Here is a 13163-nt window from a genome sequence, read left to right as displayed (position 1 = left end):
ATGTTAGATCTATGCCAACATCCTCCTCACTTGCTCTCCCAGGTGCCTAAACTACAGCTGAGACACAGAGGCTGGTGGTACCTGCTCCAAGGGGAGAAGAGGTAAATGCTGGAGACATCTTTCAGGAACAGAGAACATGAGCTACGTGTCACGCATTCGTTTGGTTTCAGAGCTAGCGGTAAATCCAGACCCCCGGTAGGACCTAATTACCTCCCATCTGAACACTAACTCACAAGCTAAATGCTGTCGAGGAGAGATGGGGACTCATTTCCAAGAACACAGGCACAAACACATTTTTATTGGCCATAGAAAGTGGTAGTGTGTGTGCCAATATAGCATGGATGTCTGACTCAGAACATAAAGTGCAGGTGCCAGCAGCAAGAAGATGCTGCTAAGAAATAGCAGCTCTGTGGGACTGCAAACTATCAGCTGTCTGGGGAGACCAGAACTGGGAAAAAGAGACACTGATGATTGAAAACACGGTTTTTTTTGCCATCTCCACAGGTCCCCTTGAGCTCTTCACCCTGCAGTCGGAGCACAGAACCGTGGCAGTGGGAGTGATGGGGTTGCCCCTTCTGAGACGGATCCAAAAACTCTCACCTCCTCTTCCTCAGGGAAACTCGCAGCTACAGAGACTCTTCATCCACATGGGAGTGGAGTGAGAGGGCAGTGTTAGATAAATACAGAAATCCCTCTTCTCCTCAAGGGATGTTCCTGGCAGTGGATAAGACCTCGTGGCTTGGCTTGTCCTCATTCCTGGAGTCTCCTTTAGGAGGTAATCTTCGGAGAAAAGAAAATCAACAGCATTACTGTGTTTTGTACAGTGCCTTGCACAGTGTATCCCTGATGTGACTGGGCTTTTGGGCACATCAGACCTACAGGTAATACCTACAAACAGTAACTGTCTCTGAGGATACGAGTGGGAAAGGAAATTGTCTTTGGATAAAAATAGTTCCTTTTGATTGTGTATTTTCTGCTGGATCTTTGCCTTCAGGCAATGTATGACAACTTGAGGAGCAGGGAATTTTATCCCCTAGGCAATGTTTTATTGCTCTCTACTTTAAAGTCAGTCAGTATTTGTAATTATCTGTCCATGCCACAGGGAACTGCAGGACTTTTTGGGGGAAAAAAGAATGAAGATGGCAACACAATTTCTGACTAGATTTGCAGAAAAGATAACAAAAAAACAGGCTGGTGGGCTTAAATCCCCTGCACAGATTGCGAAGACTTTCTTGTTTTATACAAGTCCTTTGTACCTTATTGCTATGCTTACTATGCAAAACCTATATAGGTGCTAGTGTATGTCATTCTGTGTGTATGCACTCACATATGACCACATTTGCTTATTTGCATATGTGTATGAATACATGCAACATGTGTGGGTGGTGAGAAGCTAAAGGAACATTTGCAAGGTTGACAAGACCAAAATTTGATCCTCCTTCAACCTGATAGGTTTTCCTAAGTGCATGCTTGGGCAGAAGGAGAAAGAATCCCCTTTTGGGCTGAAAGATGCAGAGAGGCTGAGGCTGCAGGAAGATAAAAACCCCAGCTCAACAGCCTGCTGCTGAAGAGTTAACTCAGCAGACTGGGTTTTCTGCTAACACAGTCATGCTGCTGACAAACAGCGGCAGTGTGGTCGTCCTCTCCTCCCTGGCACCCAATGTGAGCCAGCAGAAACTTGCCTGGAGATGAGTGTCTTGAACTCTGCACACAGCATCCTGGCGGCCTGCATCTCTTGCCAGCTCTCAGTGACAGAGCTGACATGGAGAGGCAGGAGAGGGCACAGCTGGCACGCAAAACCCTGCCATCAGCACGCCCGCATCTGCTGGATCTGTTGTGAGCTGTTCACCCAGCTGGGATTTTAATACGGCTGCATCTCTCCTTTTGGAAAGTGGTATTTTTCCCCCTTGATAATAGAGACGTGAAGAAAAGAACAAACACCAAATTAAACGTTTTTAGGGTAGTACATGCGTGTGAAATTTTAGGCCTGTTGACCTTGGCAGGGTCCCCATAAAAAATTAGAACAAAATTAGCGGCATTTATTGTCCTGAAAGGCCGTCAGCCACGAAGGCGAAGGCAGAGGGAGAAGCAGGATCCTGGAGATCCTGCCTGTGATCCTGCTGTGCTCCACAGGTCTGGGTGCAGGATGCTTGGTGGGTTGTGGTGAAATGAGGGGGCGGATGTGTGGCACAGTCATTCCTACGCTTCACAGTTCCTCAATTGCAGCTGCCATCAGTGGGCGTTTATAGCACCAGGCACCCCACACCCAAACCTGCAAAGTGCTGAAGGAGCTTACAGGTGCTGACAGCTCTTGTCACCTCCCGGGAACTGCTCAGATCCACGCAGGACCGGACACACACACACACACACACACCACTCACACATGGCACCTCGCCTGTCGGCTCCTGACAGATTTTTTTATTTCGTGGATGGACAAACAGCTCTCAACGTGACCCAGCAGATTCCTTTTCTTTCTTACATAGCCTTTGTATTTTAGTGAAAAGCCTTAAATAGCATTTCTGTAATCATGCTTTTCTGCTGACCCATATTCTAACACAAGTTCATCCTGTTGGTAGCTGCTTCAGGTTCAGCTTATTAAATCCTTCCTGGGTAGCTGGGAAAGCAGAATAAGTTATCCAGGAGGAGAACCAGGCATTAGGAGCTGGAGAGGCAAGTGTAAGGGATGACCCCTTACCTGGCAGTGCTAGAGCTGAGCCCATGCGCGGTTTGTCTTCTGCTGATTCTTGCAAGCCAGAGCCTCGCACCAGCAGGAACCTGGCTGCTGATTTAAAGGTTGTATGCTCTGCTAGGGATAGGTAAAGGCTTAGGGCTGGTGATGATTTATGAATCCTGATGCTGGATTTTGAGGTCCTTGGCTCTTGGGGTCTAATCCAGGTCCAGAAACAAGTGCTGAGTTCCCTGCACCTCTGAATAAAATCCATCTGGGGTATACCCTTCTTCCCACCTCCTCTCTTGCACAGTATCCTCATGACAAGTTGGAATGCTGATTGCTGAATGCTGAAGATCCCAAGCAAAAATCCCTTTTCTCTGAATCACCATTCCTTCCTCTTAAAACTGGTCACTCTTCAAAACCAGATATGAAATTTATTATATTTTACTTTCTACCAGCATGGGGATGTGGGTGTCAATCCTTGCTGCAAGAGGCTCTTTTATAGGCAAGATTCAAGAGCAGGGTAATCCCCAGGAAGGTGGAAAAATGCAGATTTGAACTTCTGCAGGCAGGAGAGGAAACTGAGCCTGGATTTGCCTCAGCTAGAGTGAGTGAATTCACCACATGGCCAGCATAATATGACCCTGTTACCTCTGTCCCTACTTTGTGCTAAGAACCACCTGGAAAATACATAGTGGATGTCACTGGATTTAAGCACATGGTAAAGGCTGAGTTGATAAACTGTGGTAAGGTACCCAGGGACTTAAAGGTCCTAGAGAATATAGGTGTTAGAAATGTTGCTAACGATCTGAGGCATCCACAGGCTGTACTGGGTTACCAGAATTTGTCCACATCCTTTTCCAGACTTGAACCTTTCCCTATTCATAGCACAGTAATAAGATTCCACTACCAGTCAGTTTTAATAAATCTCATGAAGCTGCTGAATTAAACTTTGGCCCCAAAGCCATTACAGTATAATAAATGTTTATGTTGTAAACTTGCAATCCCAGACAGTATGGTCTTTCCAAGAGCAACATATTTTCTTTTCAGTCTGATAATTCTTCTAGAAGTGTATAAATCTAGAGGGCAATCACGTATTTCTCCAAACAAGGGGTGTATTTTTTGATTCTCCAATTAAAAAGAGATGCTAAATTACAGACCTCAGAATGAACTTAAGCAGCACTGTAGTTGCAAATATGACAAAGGAGACACAGTAACAATGATCAAATCAAAATGGATACATTAGCAGCATGAATCAATTACACTTCTTAAAATATTTCTAAAATAACTGAGAGTGGAAGCAGACCAGTAGACACCAAAAATCCTGAGGAATCCAGTTGAGCTGGCCAGCTGCTCTGTAGTTCCCAAATCCATTTTTTCATAAACTGGGGAGGAAATAATAGAGCACTAAAACCAATTTTTTTTTTTTCAAGTGCCCATGCTCTGGTGTTGCAGAGATAAAATATGATCATTCATCTCCCAGTTTAAGCAAACCAGAAAAAGTCTACTCTGGTTTAAATCTGCTGAAGAGATACCGCATAAGGACAGATTTTAATTTTTCATGAGATATTGAACCAGACAATTAATCTCTATCTTTAATGATTAAGATGTGGATAATATTGCCTGTAAGTCATTGGTGTTGGATGAAAGTTACTATGGCAGCAAAAGGTAATGGAGTATTTCTTCTTGGTCAATTACTTACAGAAGAATGCTTTGCTGACCTGCAGTAGCACAAACAGAACTTGCAAAAATCAAAGTTCTGCTGAGCTTCAGGAGTCCCAGCACTTCAGATTTTGGAAGACAAAATGAAAAACAAAAAAAGAAAATAACACTTTCGGGTTTGGAAAGAGACAAAGGTTCATTCAGTACTGTCTGGGAAAGAGATTAGGTACTTCTTGGAAAGCCAGAACTGCAGCAGAGCATTGATAATTCCCTTCCCCTTCCCCTTCCCCTTCCCCTTCCCCTTCCCCTTCCCCTTCCCCTTCCCCTTCCCCTTCCCCTTCCCCTTCCCCTTCCCCTTCCCCTTCCCCTTCCCCTTCCCTTCTTTTCTTTTTACACATTCATTTCCAATCCAAATAAATCTTTCTCTTCTCATATACTTTTCTCTCAGGAGGTACTAAACATTGTAAGATTTTGAGGCAAGGTGTCTGCTCTGCTCCTGCCTTCCCCACTTTTTTTACAGAGGTGCTACAGGGCTTCAGAAGTCCCTGCCCTCCTTTTGGAGCAGTCCCTTAGTTCAAGCACTGCAGAGACCCCCAGAAGGTGCCTGTGCCAAGCACTAAAGGCCTCTGCAGAGATGCTGTGGGCAGAGTCTGGAGGAGATGTCATATTTCCCCCCAGGAGTGCTAAAATACTGCCAAGGACCTTACCACGCTCCAGAACAGCCAAGGACACAGAGGGCACAAGCGCAATCCGTAACCATATTGGTCCCTTCCGTGCCACGCCACTCCTCGCCTCCCACACACACCCTGCTGGGCTGTGTGCTCATGAAAAGGGACATTACAGACACTTCTTTAATACCTGAATCCCTGAGCTGGACACACAGACGTGCCTGTCATTTCCTAAGCTCTGCCATGGATGGTTAATTGCCAGTAATTGGCATCTGCCAAGAAGCCCCCTGAGACAGGGGCACCAATAGACTTCTGCCAAGGCCTATGTTTTGTACCAAATATCCCAAGGGAGACTCTCGGCTACGTAAAACCCCAATATCTTGAATTTCTCAGAAAAGCCTCCAACACACTGACTGACACCTAGGAGCAGTTAAGTGCCCCAGCTAGTCAAATGTAATTATAAAGTAACTGCAAGGGTGAATAATGTATCACACATCGCCCTTTGAACATATGGACTCGCAGACTCCATGTAATGAGCAATAGTCTGTGTATTGCTGGGATCTCATATAGCTTGGGGAACAGGTTATATATTCATGTAGTGTGATGTGGCAGTGCCTCAGCTTATCTGTCCCCACAAAAACACAGGAGCTGCTGCAGCCCTGCAGTGATGCTGCTGGATGTTAGGCTGATCACAAATGAAAACTGAAATAAACAACCAGTTTTAGATCTTTGTGCATCAAGTCCCTGAGCCCATCCTAGAAACAGGAGGGCTGAACTGCATCTCCATAGTGTGCTTAAACAAAAACTAACACAGATGTACCTCCTCTAGTGAAACAGGCCCAGGGCACTGGCACAAGGACTTTCATGTTTTTCTTGGCATTGACAACCAGCTAGTAGGAGCACTGAAAAGGTTTTGATGTGGATTGAATAGTGCTCTTCCAGACAGTGGCCAGGGCCAGGGATGGCCACAGGTCAGACTGCTCTCATGGCTGGGCACTGTGGGGGGAAAGAATTTCATTACTCTGATTTATGCACCTGGCATTCCACATACCTGTGGATCAAAGTGTGGGAGCACCTCAGCTCAGCCCTACCTGTGCTTGTCTGCTGAGCTCCAATGCCCCAGGTCAGGCTGCTCCACCAGCACAACCAAGAGTATTGCCTCACCTTGCTAACATCCCAATGGCCAAAAAATTATCCTGGAACTGGGGATTTCTGGGCTCAAGTGCAAGCAGCACCAACCAGCTGAATCTGGCTGCAGCGGGGTCTGCAGCCCAGAACAGGCACAGGAAAGCAGGGGCAGTGAGCAGCAGTGTCCTCAGCAGCTGTTTCTCTAGAAGGGGGAGTGCTTGTGGGTTGCTTGTGCTGAGGACAAGACACACACCTCTGTGTCATGCATGGGCAGAGTGACAGCTGTGACAGCTGTGACCCAACTGTCCAGATCTCCCATGGCAAGTAGTCCTGGCTCCTACCCCTGGGATTCGGGATAGGAAAGCCAAGGTCTGAAGCCTTAGCAGTAGGAGCAGGTGGGCTTTCCAACATATACAAGAGTTGGCTGTTACAAATGGTAACCTCAAACATCCATTCCATGGGGAATTCCAACATTTTCCATTCACTGTCAGCATAAATGGCCCCCAGTACTACAATGGCTGTGAAGAAATATAATTGCCATCAGCTGACAGATTTTGCTTCTCTTTTGACTTGGAGAGCTTTTTAGATTTTGTAATTTAATTTTTATATATTAACAGAGCATAATAATTATTTTAATTATAAACAATATCAGATACGGTAATGCAATAATTCATTAGTATTCTAATTGTTAAGCATTACTGTAACTGATATTTGCTTTGGTAATTGGTATTTTAATTGGTAATTGGTGTTCCAAATGGCCATTGGGGTAATTCTTACTAGTGCCTGGTAATTACAATGGAAAATTTTAATTGGTATTCTAATTGGTTTGGTAATTCATATTTGGTTTTCCATTGGTAACAGAGCAAAGTGGTCATTTGTAATAGATAATTGGTTTGGTAATTGATTTAGCAACTGGCATTGTAGAGATTACAAAACACACTAATTTATTAGTAATGTAAAATATGTAATATTATGAAATTAAAGCTAGTTTACAAAACTGGCAACCAAATAATTTCAAACCAAAAATCTCTTACTAAAATATTTAAATTTTAGAAAAATGCTTGATTGTAAGAACTTTTTTTTAAATCCTCTCGTCTTATTAAGGTGTCTTGGCATGTATGAGATCACATACCAGAGGATCAGTCCCATGACTCAGCTGGTCCTGCTGAAACCCAGCCCCAGCTGTACCCACTGGACACCCTGGGCATGGTCTCCAAAGGAACATTTCCTTGTTATCCTGCTTTGAAGCACCCACTCCTGAACTATCACCTGAACATCGCATCAGCCTGCAGATAAGGCAGAACCTTCCCCAAGAAGTGTTGCATTCCAGGGCTGGAGGATCATGTCCAGGTAGGCTACAGTTACCAGTGACCAACATAAGACTCAATGAGACAGGCTTCTGCTCAGGAAACCATTTATTCAATACAGGAATAAACTCAGATCCAGAGACAGAGAGCCCTGAACAGAAGCAGGGTGATGGGTTTTGTGGGACAGAACCAAAGTGGAGTTTGAAGTCAGGATCTAATAGGAACATAGCAAGGGAGAAACTCCAGGGGTTCAAACCCAACCAGAACACCCTGGGCTGCCACCCCACGAGGATCCAGGGTGGATCAACTCTTCCCAGGCTCATAGGGCACATACCCTGAGACAGAAGGATGGAATCCACTCTTCCAGGCTTTAAAGCCACACCTCTCATTTTAACAATGCTTATCTGCCTCCCTGGGTGGGGGGCACCTCACACAAGACTGGTCTGCATTCAGGATATTTAATGCTGTATGAAGTCAGATATGGTAAAAGCAGCTGGGTCATCAAAAAGGTTGTTCCTCATTTCCCATATATTATATATGATATATTATCTATTCTATATGATTAATTTCTATACTGGAGGTCCTTTGCTTGACATTCTGCAATACAGGGAATACTGCAAGCCACTCGGGGGGAAATCATGTTACTTTAAAAACAAAGGACTTTGGAGTGCTGCTATGCTAATATCATCCATGAAAAGACAGCAAGACTAAGATCTAAAGGGAAGAGTAACTAAAATTGCTCACTACAGCCTTTGATGCAAAAAAATACTTGGTTGCTTATATAACGGATGGTACAAATTTTAACAGAGAAATATCCAGAACTGCCAAGACTATTTCTGTCCTATTATGGCCTTTGGAAAACTATTGATTTTCTTTCAGATTCATCAAGTTGAGCATCCAATGCACATTCTTCCTCTCCAAAATGCTTTGCCCAAAGATGTTTGAATATCTGGCTCATTAGTCTGTGTGCTTCCATGATCAGCATAGAAATCCAAGTCAGAAAAGACCCAGCCCTCAGCACTGTGGAATTGTTCCCTCTTCCTCTCTACACTTTTGACTGTTTTATTCAGGCTGGTTATTAATGACTCAGATAATGAATTCCCCTGGAAAACTGCTCAACACCAGTGACCACTACTGTTATGGACTGGGACTGGGATTACATCCAGTTACAAGGAGGAAGATTTCAAGGTGATATGTACAAAAGGAAAACAGAGGAAGCAGCCAAAGGAAAGCTATGAATTTATTACTAAGAGCCTGTGTTTCGAAGTAAAAAAACCCCAACACTTAACAAGTGAGTATAATTTTTGATACTGTGTCTATTTTCAACAATTAGAAGTTAACCTGGACCTTTAACTACAAACCAGAAATTCCTCAGAGCCAGGTGAGTTTTTTCTATCAGCCAAAGGTCCTTCAGAGCGTAGCAGGAGTTTTGGTAAGATTTCAGTTGTTAAGACTGACATTTTGAGGGTATGACCTTCAAATTGTAAAAATTCTGCTTGTAGTTTAACCTACCTGTATTCCAAGAAAAATTTCCTTGTCTCCTCCACTTCAAGTAACAACAAGGACAGGGAATTATTTTTTAAAGACTCCTTACAAACTGGAATATGAAGGTGCATTTCTAACGTAATTTTTGAGATCACCTTTATCCTTCTTAAATTATTTTCAAGCTCTATGTGGATTTCAGAAAAACAATTCAAAATGCTTGTCCCCACTAATCATAATTCAAGGCTGATTTGTAAATCCTTATGTAGTGTTCACAGATTTTATAGTGTGCAATTATGTTTTTCAAATTATTTTCCTTCCTCATATTCTTTTCCTAAGTCTTTTAATTTAGCCAATCAAAACCCATTTATTTCTGATTTGAAAATTAGTTAATGCAAATAAGGCCTGGCTGACATTTGTAAGTCATTTGCAAATGCCCTTGTAGCCTACAGTCCCTCCTCTTGCCTCTTCTGAAACCACATTTATGCATGTCTCTGTGTGATTGATTGGGCATTGGGTACATACTTTGAGATACATCAAGAAAACATGATCTATTGCTGCTGGTCAGTATATGTGCCACATGTTAATTATTATTCACATGTAAGAGTTTTGACTATCTACATTGGAGCTCACAGCAGAGACTCCTTAAAAACAATGATGAAGATACCTTCAGTTCTTCCTTCCTGTCCCTTGTTGGGGTCAAAAACATGAAGTAGCCCCTGTATGCACCCCTGCACCTAATAAAGTCCATGTGCACTATTCTGGTTCTGTATTTTATTGCTGTACTGCATTGCTTCTGGTTCCAACACAAAAATTAGTATGGGCAAATCACATTACACTCCTTTGCTAGGCTTGTCCTTCATCCAGCTACAGCCAGTGTGGGAGGATTTGCTACCTTATTTCTGCCACAAAAAAATGAAACAAAACAACAAAAAAAAGCATGAGGACTGTAAGCTTTATTAAAAACCCCAACACTAGAGAACTACGTTTCTATATTCTCTCATTTTTCATGTTCTGAACTAACCTCTGCCCCAGCCTCACCAAATGCTCACCTTCTGTCTTTTTGCATATACTTTTGAAGTTATTTTAAGCTTGAAGCTAATCTTAAAGCTAGTAGCAGTGCTGGTCAATGATTGTCAATGTTATTAATTTGGCACTTTTTTGTTTTTGTTTTTGTTTTGCTTCCATCTCCTCAAGAGAAACTGCAGGAAAATACAGGACATTTTGGCTTGAATCCTGTCTTACATGTTTGACAGTTTGACCACCAGATAAAAACTCGAAAGTTTATCTCCTGCAAAGTGCATTAATATCATGATTCCAGAGAATGCTCAACATGCAACACTGGCCTAAGGACCACCACCTTTCAAGTGCACTCCATTGCAGGCAATAACACAGCATGAGGATATCACATAGGTTAAAGCACATTAGCTCAGCTACTGAAAGTTGATTTATTGCAGAGGCACAGGGCTCTACATGTACTAATTCAACTTGCTTCTCAGCTAACAGCTGTGACCTTGCAGGAATTGCTATGACTTCTACCTGTGGTTTTCTAGAGTCTCACTACAACTTTAGTGTGTACATGCAGGTGTTTAGGTGTTAACCATAGGTATCCAAGGCCCAAGATAACTCAGAAGGGAGACAGTCACTGCAGTCAGTGGAATTTTCAGAGTATTTCAATTTGCTCCAACTTACAAACCTTTTTCCCAGCCTGCCAGACAACCCAGACACAGCACCTACCAGTACTCAGTCACATTCAGGTCTCTCAATATGGAGGTGGCCACCACATCCAGCGTGTGATTATGAACAACAAAATGATGAGCAAGTTTGCTGCTGTGATGACCCTAAGGAATTGATGTGTGGTTCAGCCTGTACTGAGGAACCAGACACTCATCTTCTGTTCTGGTGCACAGTAGTGTCTCAGTGCACAAAAAAAAGTACTCCAATCTTCCCCCTTCCTTTTCTCTCAGGCCCCCCAAGATCCTTACCAACCTCATCTTTGCAAATGCTCTCATAGTTTCAGGCTGTGCTACAGAAATAAATTACTCCCCTATTTCTGCTGTTAATGTGTTGTGTCCTTCCCGCATCTCCCAGTATCTAAAATCTCCCCTTCCTTCCTGATGAGGCAAGGAAAGTTTTGCTTCATGCCCTTCATGTGTAACAGCCTAGCCTCTAAATAGAAGAGGTGACAGCCAAATGAGGGTACAACATCCACAGGCAAGTGGATAGGGGTGAAAAAGGACGTGAGTAACCAAACAACAATGATGCAGCACCTCCAGTTAGACTTGTCTTTGCCAGTGAGGCTCAGGGAGGGCGATCAGCTATTAGTGGCTTGTTTTCCTTCTTGTCTTCTTTCGGTGTGAGCTGCAGGGTGGCGAGGCAGCTGGTGTGCTGTGACAGCTGCTTGCCATGCTGTTCATAATCGCCCCATTGATACCTTGAGCTGCCTCTGGCTGTTTGTTGTATCCACCTGTTGCCTTTGGTCTGAGCTCCTAAACCCTGTATTTTAAGGGCTGTTGTTTGCCAGTGTGCTCTCTCCAGCCCTGCCACGGGCCCCTGACTTCTATCATGGGGTGAGCAAAACCTTTTGTTTTGGGCCTTGTGGCTCCTTACTAATGTACTATTTCACCATCTCCCACTACACTACTGTCAATGGAAGTAAAAAAAAGGAGAAAAAATAAATTTATGATGATTTTGAGAGTACTTATGTTTTAAGCTCCTATGTCCATGTATTCCCAATATAGGGCTCTGCAACATTTGCCATCATCAGATCTGAAAAGACATTCATCTGCTTCTAAACACTGCCAACTCAATGGACAGATTGATTACACTTGGGACAGGCAATCACACTACAAAATGTTGCATTTCATAAAAATAAAACTTTGGTTTTTTCTCCCACTTCAGCCAAGTTTTCCAGAGCACGCTATCCAAAATTATGCAATAAAAGCACTGTTTTCTGCAAGAGATGTTACTCCAGTGATCATTCTGCATTGCACTCTCCGGTTTCTCAGAAAGGGAGATGTCAAAAGGAGGGCTTTTTTATATAACATGAAGCTTCACAGTGACTTTACACACAGTTTAAATAAAGCAATGAGAAAATCAATATTCAGAAAATACTGAAGATTCAATAGAACAACTCTAGTTTGTCTGACAGTAAAAATCTGAACCCTTCCATGGAGGGTTTGCCCTTGCCTCAGCATGCATGTGTTTATCAAAACATCATGTTCCTGGAGAATTTGACCTTGACTGTGGTTCTTCCTGGGGAACAAAGGCCTACAGAAAAGAAATCCAAAGTAGCAAGTAATACAGAAGCACAGAAACTCTAGATAGGAATGGATCTCTGAAGGTCATCTGATTCAGTCCCCATTCAAAGCAGATGTCACAGATAGTAGCTCCAGGCTTTCCTGGGGCAACTTTGGAGTATCTACATGTTCTCTGCAAAGCCTGTTCCACAGGTTCACCATTTACACTGTGAAAAAAAGAAAAAGATCTTAATTATTTGTGTGAATTTCCCTTGCTCCAACTTTGCCTTTTTTAACCATTTGTTAAAAAAGACTGAAAAAATCTTTATGTCATCTCATGAAGCAGAGAAGGATTTACCCACCTGTTAGACTGAATAACCTGGGAAAATTTTATGCTGATTCCCCAAGAAAAAAATGTTCACAGGATCACATGTTCAATGTCTTTATGTCTGTTCCACACTATCACTTTTTGAACCTGATAGTTTGTTCCAAGCAAGTATGATGGAGTACAGCAATCTCCCATAGATTTCTACAAGTTTGATGAAAACCATTTTGTGAGCAGATGAGAGGGACCATTGTCAGTACCCTCACTGACAAAAAGCTGCAATTTGAACTCAATTGTTATTAGATACCTGAGGATCCACATGGCACAAAAGCATTCTGAATGTCACTGCTAAAAGAAACGATGTGATCAGACAGAGAGCATTGTATTAGTCATCAGAGAATCCAACCACAGGCTATACAGATCCATAGGGAACTAGGCTTCATTAATTCTGCTACTCATGAAATGCCTTGGGTTTTTTACCTTTACTCCTATGCTTCAGCTGAGCGGTCATAAATTCGTACGAGCGGAAAAAAGCTCCTTCATATAATCTCCCTTTATATATCATCCTACTCTTACATGAGGAAAAGAATGGCTAAGAATAGCTGGTCAGATGATTTACTATTACAATTTTCTGTGGGTATATGGGATTTCTGGATGTCACTCAGCTGCCTTTAACAATAG

The 13163-nt window shown here is 42.9% G+C and overlaps 1 long non-coding RNA gene across 1 annotated transcript; it reads left to right on the top strand.

Moving 5' to 3' along the window:
* Window positions 1-250: 250 nt before the first annotated feature.
* Window positions 251-11997, top strand: LOC147654732 (uncharacterized). Its single transcript, XR_015283017.1, has 3 exons — window positions 251-881; window positions 7234-8727; window positions 10116-11997. It is a non-coding gene; the product is annotated as an uncharacterized LOC147654732 (long non-coding RNA).
* The last annotated feature ends 1166 nt before the right edge of the window (window positions 11998-13163 follow it).

The sequence above is a fragment of the Cyanistes caeruleus genome, chromosome 2 (genome assembly GCF_971803275.1).
Source record: "Cyanistes caeruleus chromosome 2, bCyaCae1.hap1.1, whole genome shotgun sequence".
Classification (NCBI taxonomy): Eukaryota; Metazoa; Chordata; class Aves; order Passeriformes; family Paridae; genus Cyanistes; species Cyanistes caeruleus.
The sequence above is the reverse complement of the archived record's forward strand: the minus strand, read 5'-3'. Positions and strand labels throughout refer to the sequence as shown.